The sequence below is a fragment of the Engystomops pustulosus genome, chromosome 4 (assembly GCF_040894005.1).
Source record: "Engystomops pustulosus chromosome 4, aEngPut4.maternal, whole genome shotgun sequence".
Lineage (NCBI taxonomy): Eukaryota > Metazoa > Chordata > Amphibia > Anura > Leptodactylidae > Engystomops > Engystomops pustulosus.
Genome location: NC_092414.1, coordinates 18,242,575 through 18,253,219, shown reverse-complemented (window position 1 = coordinate 18,253,219; position 10,645 = coordinate 18,242,575).

Here is a 10,645-nt window from a genome sequence, read left to right as displayed (position 1 = left end):
ATACTATAAGTCAACAGTAACACAGCCATAATACATGCAGAAGACCTATAGTCCTCAATTCGTTAAAGGAAAGCGCAAAATTAATAAAACGGACAAAAGTGGTCACATGACACCAAGTAATAACGTAATAGCTTTTTAACTCACTATCACACTTTTATTTTTTTATTCTTACAAGGAATTTGCCGATGAGTCATGTGGACTCTCCCCTGACACTCACTTTGGCGCGGCATCTTTTCCATAGGTCTAGGCCAATGTCACTTTCCAATCCAGAAGTCTTATCCTTACACAATTATGGCGTATTTTTAAGATTTATAAGTTATATGGCTGCAGTACCAGACGTAACCTCATGACATGAGCGGCGCTGTTTTTTTTAATTGCAAATTTCATTTAAACAGATTTAAAGGGGTCGTCCACTTTGAGCAAGTAATTGATATTGTTTGTGTAAGGAAAAGTTAAACAATTTTTCAATATACTTTCTGTATCAATTCCTCAAAGTTTTCTACATCTCTGCTTGCTGTCCTGCTGTAGGAAGCGTCTAAGCTAGTGGATAGAAGTCTGCCCATGGTGATGTGATGGACGCGCAGGTGCCCAAGCTGTTAGTATTACACAGATGTGATTACTCATTGATACAGAAAGTATATTGGAAAATTGTTTTCCTTACACAAACAATATCAATTATTTGCTGAAAGTGGACAACCCCTTTAAATAGTTTACGTGAAATTTGAAAAAAAACATAAGGAATTGATACAGAAAGTATATTGAAAAACTGTATAACTTTTTATTATACAAATTATATAAATTATTTACTGAAAGTGGCCAACCCCTTTAAACTTACACAGCTTCCATCTTCTCAATGTTAGCTTGGCCCTATGGCCTTGTTTACACAGAGCCTTTAGGAGATATTACGGGAGATTTACATAAGTGCTATCCAAGGCTTCTTCCTCACCTCACTCAGTGCTTGTGTTATGTCCCGAAGGAGGGGCCGTTACTAAATTCTGCAACCGGTTAGCTTCCTGCAGCTTTAAGGCTGGGTCACCCCTTTAAGACCCAGTGTACCCTTTTTGTACCCGCTCAGCTATCATGTATAATACACTGCCAGAGTGTTTGTTATTTCACCGCGTCGGGGTTTCCAGTCTCCGGATCCTGCGCCTTTAACACACGGGAATCTAAGGGCGCGGTCACACGTTGCGTTTTGGTTGCATTTTCATTGCGTTTGAAACACATTACAACAGCTGATGAGAGGTGATTTGCCCAATTACATTACTGTTTACATTTGTTAACGCAATATTAGCGCATGTATTAACGAAACGCACATGCTAACTTGTTGTTAACGCATGTGTTTTGTAAACGGAAATGTTAAGGACGCGGTCGCACGTTCCGCTAGCCGTCCTTTCATAACACGATGCTAGCGCACAGGGGGCGGTCCTAGGCCCAAACGCACATGCGTTTCCAAGGATATGCCGAGGGCCGCCCCCTGTGCGCTAGCGTTGCGTTATAAACGGACGGCTAGCAGAACGTGTGACCACTGCCTATCAGCGATGTAATTAGGAAAATCACCTCTCCTCAGCTGTTGTAATGCTTGTTAAACGCAATGAAAACGCAGGCCAAAACGCAACGTGTGAACGCGTCCTAAGGAATGCAGCCACCAATGGGTAACATAAAAGGTTTTGGGACCTTAAACCCTATCTAGATGAAGACATGCTGGTGGTTTCGGGGCCCCACGCTTACAGACAGGATCCCTTTAAGCTACAATCTGATTGGTTGCTATAGGCGATAAAGCCAGAGTTAGGCCTCAATGGCGCCCAGTCCAATATGTAAACAACAACGAAACGCTCCGCACCATGTGTTGAAAATCCAAGATGTATGACTGGTGACCTTGAGGTACATTGCCCTGCTATGTGAGGGAAGTGACAGAGGGGCAGCGTGCTTTCACGGTCATACATCACCACACGTCAGCAGCCCCCAAAATAACCCTGGAAAAAGAAGGGTCCCACGTAGGAGAGGAGGATGACTGGAAAGACAATAAAATGCCACGCGATCTGGGACGTAACCGAATCCTGAAATAATCCATTGCGCCAAATCTCTCCCAGATGAGCGATTATGAAAGGTCACCTGTCTGTCACAGTCTCGGGATTTCCTTAATTAACCTGGAATTAACCCATTAACTATCCAGTTTGAGTTATGGACCATTAGGGGACGTCACTTTGCAACGCTGTCCTCTACTAACCCCTATGAAAATCAAATGACCTCAAAATATGTAAACAGAGTCCACTGCTAGGATCCCTTTAAGAAGTTCATTTTTTTCAGCCATCTGATCATCACCCTATAACCACCAATAGACTGGAATACCTCTTTAAGTTGACCAAAAGAGAACCTGTCATCAGATTTTACCTCACTAAACACCTGGCCCCCTCAGGGCACGTTGCACTTTGGTTGTGTTTTCATTGCGTTTTAAAACGCATTACAACAGCTGAGATGAGGTGATTTGCCTAATTACATTACTGTTAATGTTTGCGTTTACAAAACGGATGTGTTAACGCATTGTTAACACATGCATTAACAAATCTAAATAGTAATGTAATTCGGCAAATCCCCTCTCCTCAGCTGTTGTAATGCGTTTTAAAACGCAGTGAAAACGCAACCAAAGCGCAACGTGTGAACGCGCCCTGAGGTAGGGGATGAAATGTCCTTTCTAGAATTCCCTCTTCTCTGGGAAATCTTACCCGTTTACCTATAAGCAATCTCCTCCCAAGTCATTGGGAAATTACATCAGAAAGAGTCATATTTTGCCAGAGATGAGTCACATTTAGATGCAATTCAATATAGGCAATTCAGATGCCTATATTTCTGGTTCTATTGCAGCTATAACCATGATTTTGGTATCAGATCAAAGAAAATAATTTCATCTTTCAGATACAGAGAGTCAATATATATATATATATATATATATATATATATATATATATATATAAAATTCTGTAGCTCACAGAACCACAAGCCTGATGCGGTTTGAAAGAGAAAAATTATCCTCTTTAATCTAATACCAGACTAGTTGTGATACAACCCAAGATATAGGTGTTCAAATTGACCCTCCCCCTGCAGCCTCTAACCTTAACTCATCATAGGAAAAATGTGACTCATCTCTTCTCATTGTCACATGACTTTGGAGGAGATTTTTTTTAAATAGCTAAACCGGTGAGATTTCACATAAAAGAGCGAAGTCTACGGAGGACATTCCATCCCCTACCTGAGGGGGATAGTAGTTTAGTGGGGTAAAAGCTGGTGACAGGTTCCCTTTCATTTAGAGTGGTGTCAGGATAATTTGTGGCACTACACCAGCTACAAGTCCATACACATATTATACACACTTATATACAATATATACACATCTTACACACACATATATACAGTATATACACATCTTATACATACACATATACAGTATATGCACATCTTACACTGACACTGTGGGCCCCATTGCAGCTGCTATGACTGCTACCACTGTTGTTACGCTGTTGTACATACCAAACACACACGTACAACATATGCACATCACATATACACACATACAGAGAATATACACATCACATAAACACACATACATTTATACCCTCAGACACACATATGTATATACTCAGGGCGCGTTCACACGTTCCGCTAGCGTCCAGTTCATACGAGCCGATCGCATATGGGGTTATCAATCACATGCGTATCCCGGGAAACGCATATGTGATCGGCCCAATGCCCGCCCCCTGTGCGCTAGCGTTGCGTTATAAACGCGACGCTAGCGGAATGTGTGAACGCACCCTCAGTGTCAGGTCTTCTAATTCTGGGGCCCAGTAGCTGCAGACCTTATGGGGGAAGTACATGGCAGGAAGAAGAGATTCCTGGTAATGCCGGTCTGCTTTCCCCTTCCTCTCCCCAAGATTTCTTATCTGATCTCCCAGCTCAGCTGTATTCTGTGGCAGATCGGGTGGCAGGGCCCCCTGACACTGAGGGCCCCTTAGTAGCTGCTATGGCTGTTCCCCTAGTATTTACGCCCCTGGGTAGTTTCCTCTTTGATGTGAGTTACCCACTGATACTATGGGAATTGTGAGACCTAGTTACAACATTAGGGGGTCATATTATACTACTGAACCCGCATAAATTGTTTCCAAAAATGTAGGGCTACCCTCCAAATCTGTTGTGGGACCCCTGACTACATTCCTACATGACATAGAAGCCCATAATGATACATGGCCCGGTAGGGACCGTTACTACTGATCTCCCTATTGCTATGCCCCTGTCTGCAGCAAAGTATTCAACTATGCTGCAAAAAGTTGGTTTATGGCAGTGCTGCAAAGAAACACCGGCAGGGACACTTGGAATTGCAGTCATTAAGGGGTTAAGGAAAGTTGTCTTTCACCTGGAGAGGGTTTTTATTTTTAGCGGTAGGTTCCTTGGTATGTGACGCTCCGCGTATAGACTTACAGTTATAATTAATGCGGTTAATTAGTCGTCAAGGTCACAGGTGTTACTTTTTAGGTCCTCGGTCCTATTAAGGCGTCTTTCCCACGTGGAAACATCCCAGAAATGTGTGTAGGGTACATTACATGTAGAATGGCGGGGGGTTTAATATGACATTTAGGGTGGTGCCACATGTGGCGTTTTTATTCCGTTTTTAGTCATGCCTTTTCAGTCCGTTAAAAAACAGTTAAACAGTTAAAAAACAGTTTTTGAAAACGCATCCGTTTTTAATTAAGATAGTTGGGGAAACCAGACAAAAACGATTGGGTTTTCCAAAACGCATGCATTTTTTTAACGGACTGAAAATGCGTGGCCACCACCCTTATAGATTGGGGTTGTGGGGTTAACATGGCCACCCATGGGACTTCTCCAGCCAGAAATGGAGCCCAATAACTCGGGGAACGGACATTGGCCACGGAAGCCAGGTCATGATTCATAAGAGCTCCAGTCAAAAAGAAGTGGCAGTCCTAGCCAAAAACAAGCGAGCAAAAGTGGACTTTGATCAGAATTTCGGTAAAAATTGGATCCGGATTTAGTGGCGATTGTGAAACCGAAATTCGTGAGGTTGTGAAAGCAACCGGAAGTCCGTTCCTTCATGGCCTGGTGCTTGGTCTTTCAAAAAGTAGCCTCCCACCGGAAGCCCAAGCTCGGCCGTCTCTTGGTGCTGCAGTTCCCAGGAAGTGTCTGCTGGGCGGCGCTCTTCCTGGGAGCCCTCAAGGTGGCCGAGTCAGGGCTCTAGGGCGAGTCCTGGTCTTTGTATAAATTCTGCCACATCCTGGACCAAGCACCAGGCCATTATGGGAGGGGCACTAGGAGGTTTTTGGAACTTTTGTACCACAATCTCCCAGGAAATTTGGATTTGTCCGGAATCAAAATTTTAATCAAAATGTCAGATAGGGGCTTCAGGCTTAATTCACATGTGGCGTTTACACTGCAATTTGCATCATGATAAACCAGGGACACTTATTCATAGATCCATCCATGGCCTCCTTCCTTCTAAAATCAATTTTTATAATTCCTCCTGGGGGTGTTACCACAACCCCCTCGTGATGCAGCTTCACAGGCTGTTACAATGAGAAGAGCAGGTCTCCCCCTGCACTTCCTGCTGCTGCTAGATTGCACAGGCAGAGGGGGAGACAGTGTAATGGCCTGTGGATCTGCGGCACTGAGGGTAACAGAGCCCCTTATTAACATGTATCTTTATTAACGCATCATTTTTGTGGGTTCCAAAATATAGTTACTTGTCTTTTTGTTCTTTTTTCATGTGAGCTGTTTTTGCTATTACTTTTACTTGCTCCGCCCTGTTGTATCATGTGACTCCTCACATATGTTTAACCCCTTAAGGACGCAGCCATTTTACAGCTTAAGGCTCAGCCCGATTTTTTGGATTCTGACTTGCTTCGCTTTATATGGTTATAACTTTTGAACACTGTTACTTATCAAAACGATTCTGAGATTGTTTTTTCCCCACATGTTGTACTTCATTTTAGTGGTAAATTTTGGCAGATAAGTTTTGCGTTTATTTACAAAAAAAAGAAAATATGATAAATTTTTTGAAAAATTTGCCATTTTCGAAATTCTAAATCATTGCGTTTTCAGGCAGATAGATTTACCACCTAAATAAGTTGCTGAATAACATTTCCCATTTGTCTACTTTACATTTTCATAATTTCTGAAATGTCTGGATAATTTATTTTGATGTCACGCGGCTTACAAATAGAATATCGCTTTTCCGGATTTTCAGAATTGACTATTTTGGGGATAAATACAGTTTTGAATGAAATTTTACATATTTAGCATCAAAACCCCCTATATAATCTACCCATTTTCAAATCTGCACCCCTCAAGCTATCAGAAACAGCTTTTACGAAGATTGTTAACCCCTTGAGATCTTCATAGTAATTGAATCAAAATGGAGGTGAAATTTAGAATGGTCATACTGTTCCCTTATACGTTCATTTAGCACTAAAATTTACACATTTCCAAAATATAAAAAGAGAAAACTCTCCATACAATTTGTTCTGCAATTTCTCCTGAGTACAAAGACCCCCCACATGTGGCTGTGACTTGTTTTATGGGCGCACAGCAAGGCGCAGAAGGGAAGGAGGGCGCTGCAGCTGCCAGGATTTTAGTTTCCTCATTGGCCCCTTTTGAAGGCTATAAAATTTTCGCTTTTTCGTTATTGGGGCCACGTGACAGCATTTTTTTTGCGGGATGAGATGCTTTTTCCATTGTTACCATTTTGGGGTTGGTATCACCTATTGTTGAAAATTTAGGAACTTTTTTTGAGGGCAGGAGTAGAAAAGCATCAATTCTGTACTGGATTTTTGACTTTTTTTTTTTTGGTGTTCACCGTATAGACTAATAATCCTGTTATCTTTATTCTATGGGTTGATACGATTACGGGGATACCAGACATGAATATATTTTCTTACGTTTTACTAAATTTGTCAAACAAAACCCTAATGTGGGGAAAAATCTATAATTTTTGTATTGCCATCTTCCAAGTGGCATAACTTTGTTACGTTTTTGGCTACGGAGCTGGTTGATGGCTTGTTTTTTGCGGGACATGTTGTACTTTGCACCAGTATCATGTCTGAGTACATATGGTTTTTTGGTCGCATTTTATAGCATTTTTTGTGGGATTGAATAGGTAAAAATCATAATTTTTGGAGGGTTTATATTTTTTTTACGGCGTTTATCGTGGGGGTTCAATAATGATTTACTTTTATTCTACGGGTTGTTACGGACGCGGTGATACTATATATGTGGGGTTTGTGTTATGATTTAGACTTTTTTTTTGAGTTATATGTCTCTTTATATGTTTTGGGGGTTTGGGGCATTTTTAGTGATTTATGACTTTATTTTTTTATTGAATAACTTTTTTTTTTACTTTTTTACTTTTATACCATGGGATATGAACAAGCAATCCTCTGATTGCTTGTTCATGATAATATTCTGCAATACTCATGTATTGCAGAGTATTATCAGTGTCAGCCTATGCACTTGCATAGGCTGGCACTTTGCCAGTAAGATGACGTCACAGACGCCATCTTACTGGCAATTCTTGCTGGTAACTCTGGGGTCCAGATCGGACCCCAGAGTTACTATAGCAACGATCGGCGCCCCCCGAAAACGGTTCGGGGGGGGCGATCGTGGGGGAAAGACACCCCAGATACTTGTTAGATGCCGCGGTCGCGCTGACCGCGGCATCTAAAGGGTTAAGCACCCGCGATCGAAGACAACTCCGATCGCGGGTGTTACACTGGGGTGCCGGCTATTAGTTACAGCCGGCACCCCGTGTTTCCCGATGCCGGTTCGGCTCTGATCCAGAGCCGAGCCGGCATAAGCGCCGTGGCGGATATATCCGCCACTGAGCGCTAAGTCACTGCGCTCCGTGGTGGATATATCCGCCGCGGAGCGTGAAGGGGTTAAATAGTCTTCATTCATTCCATGTGTCAGGCTACGACTAAGGGCGCTCTCTCGCCCGAAACGCGTCAGGTTTTTTCTCTCATGGACGTCCTATGATGTTTTTATCATGCGATTTTTTCTAATAAAGTGGACTTTTATTTATAATTTTGCCTTTCGTTGGAAGCTGGACTACACCCTTTTCCTTTGCTACCATTTCCTGGTTCCCCAACCCAGGTGTCCGTGCAGCCACAAATCGCTATCAACATTGAACTCATAGGTGAGCTGAAATACTTTTTTCTTTTTTTCCTCATAATTATAAATGTTGATATTAGAGAGAAGGAGGCCATGGATAATAAGTATAAGAGGATTACCACAGTCACTGTGTCTGGATCCATGAGTGAGGCTGCGATCACACGTTGCGCTTTGGTTGCGTTTTCATTGCGTTTTAAAACGCATTACAACAGGTGAGGAGAGGTGATTTCCCTAATTACATTACTATTTACATTTGTTAACGCTATGTTAACGCATGTTTTTTGCTTAAATACTGGCCAAAAACAGATTTAAACAGGCTCAAAACGCCATGTGTGTCATCACCCTTGTTCCCATGACAGCAAAACATTTTGAAAAACCAATTGTCACTGGGACAAAAAAAATGTGAGTTACAACTGTAAAATATACAAGAAAAAAATCCACGGGATAGGGCCTAACTTGTTGATTAGTGGGTGTCTAATGAACTTCATTGGAAAACCCCTTTAATTGCCCATGGAAACCAATCAGAGCTCAGCTTTCATTTTATATACAGCTGTGGGAAAGTGAAAGTAGGGCTCTGATTGGTTGCCATGGGCAACTTGAACAGTTCTGCTCTAAAAAGCTTCTGATAAATTTCCCCAAAAAAACCTATCCTGTATGTAAGGCTGCGGTCACACATGTCGTTTTGAACCCGTTTTTGGCCTGTTTTTAAGCAGTCCATTAAAATACACACACATTTTTGACCAGTTTTAATTAAGGTAATTGAGAAAACCGGACAAAAACGAAGCAGCCAAGGAGATTTGCCTAATCACATTGCTGTTAACATTTGTGTTAACATCACATTAACATTACAATTTGTAAACTAGATGAAAACTCCTCGTGTGAACACAGACCTCCGAACTTTGTTTCAGACATAAATGTAATATGGTAAATAACAGTTTTCTAGGGATTAGTTGATCTAAAAAACATAAAAACAGTTTCAAGTAGCGCTAAAATTATACAATACCGAAGTTAGGGACACACTTCTGGTATAGGGTGCGTCCTAGAATACCGCCATCCAGGACCCAAATAACAATGTCATACCGTGCCTAAATATTACTCCAGATCACTGCCAAATACTGAACAATACTGAGAATAACTATGCTATACCGCGTCTGATTCATACTGACATACAGGACATAATAATGGCGCCATACTACATAATACCGCTATACACACATATAACAGTGTCTATACAGATTGGGGGATTTTGGGGGTAAATGTCCTCTAATATGGCTGATGGGCAGCTGGTGCCGCTAGTCCCGGCCCCTTGTATCTCCCCTCATACCCAGAGATTCCTGGGGTTATATTTAGTCCAGTAATGTGGTGTCCGATTATCAGGAGCCGCAGGATAAGGTCAGAGAACAATAGAGGAGGCGGCATTGTTCTACATATAGACCACAGCACAACTCCTGCAGCCGCCGTACACATTACACACCTCAGCTGCTGCAGAACATCATCTGATACTGACCTCAGCTGCTGCAGGACCTCATCATACACACCTAAACTGTTGCAGAACCTTATAATAGAGCTAAGCTGCTGCAGAACATTATCATACATACCTCAGATGCTGCAGAACCTCATAATACACACCTCAACTGCTGCAGAACCTCATTATCTATCACCTTAGCTGCTGCAGAACATCATAATACACACCTCAGCTGCTGCAGAACCCCATAATACACACCTCAGCTGCTGCACAACCTCATCATACACACCTCAGCTGCTGCACAACCTCATCATACACACCTCAGCTGCTGCACAACCTCATCATACACACCTCAGCTGCTGCAGAACATCATCATACACACCTCAGCTGCTGCAGAACATCATCATACACACCTTACCTGCTGCTCAAACCTCATAATACACACCTCTGCTGCAGAACCTCATACTCTATCTATCTGTCTATCTATCTATCTATCTATCTATCTAATCTATCTATCACCTCAACTGCTGCAGAACATCATCATACACACCTCTGCTGCAGAACCTCATACTCTATCTATCTAATCTATCTATCACCTCAACTGCTGCAGAACATCATCATACACACCTCGGCTGCTGCACAACATCATCAAACACACCTCAGCTGCTGCAGAACATCATCATACACACCTCAGCTGCTGCAAAACATCATCATACACACTTTAGCTGCTGCAGAACATCACCATACACACCTCAGCAGCTGCAGAACATCACAATACACACCTCAGCTGCTGCAGAACATCATAACACACATTAGATGCTGCAGAACATCATCATACACACCTCAACTGCTGCTGAACCTCATCTTACACACCTCAGCTGCTGCAGAACATTATCATACACACCTCAGCTGCTGCAGAACATCATAATACACACCTGAGCTGCTGTAGAAGCATGTAATACACACATGATAGCCACTGTGTATACACTTGGGCATGGCATGCAGGGGTTG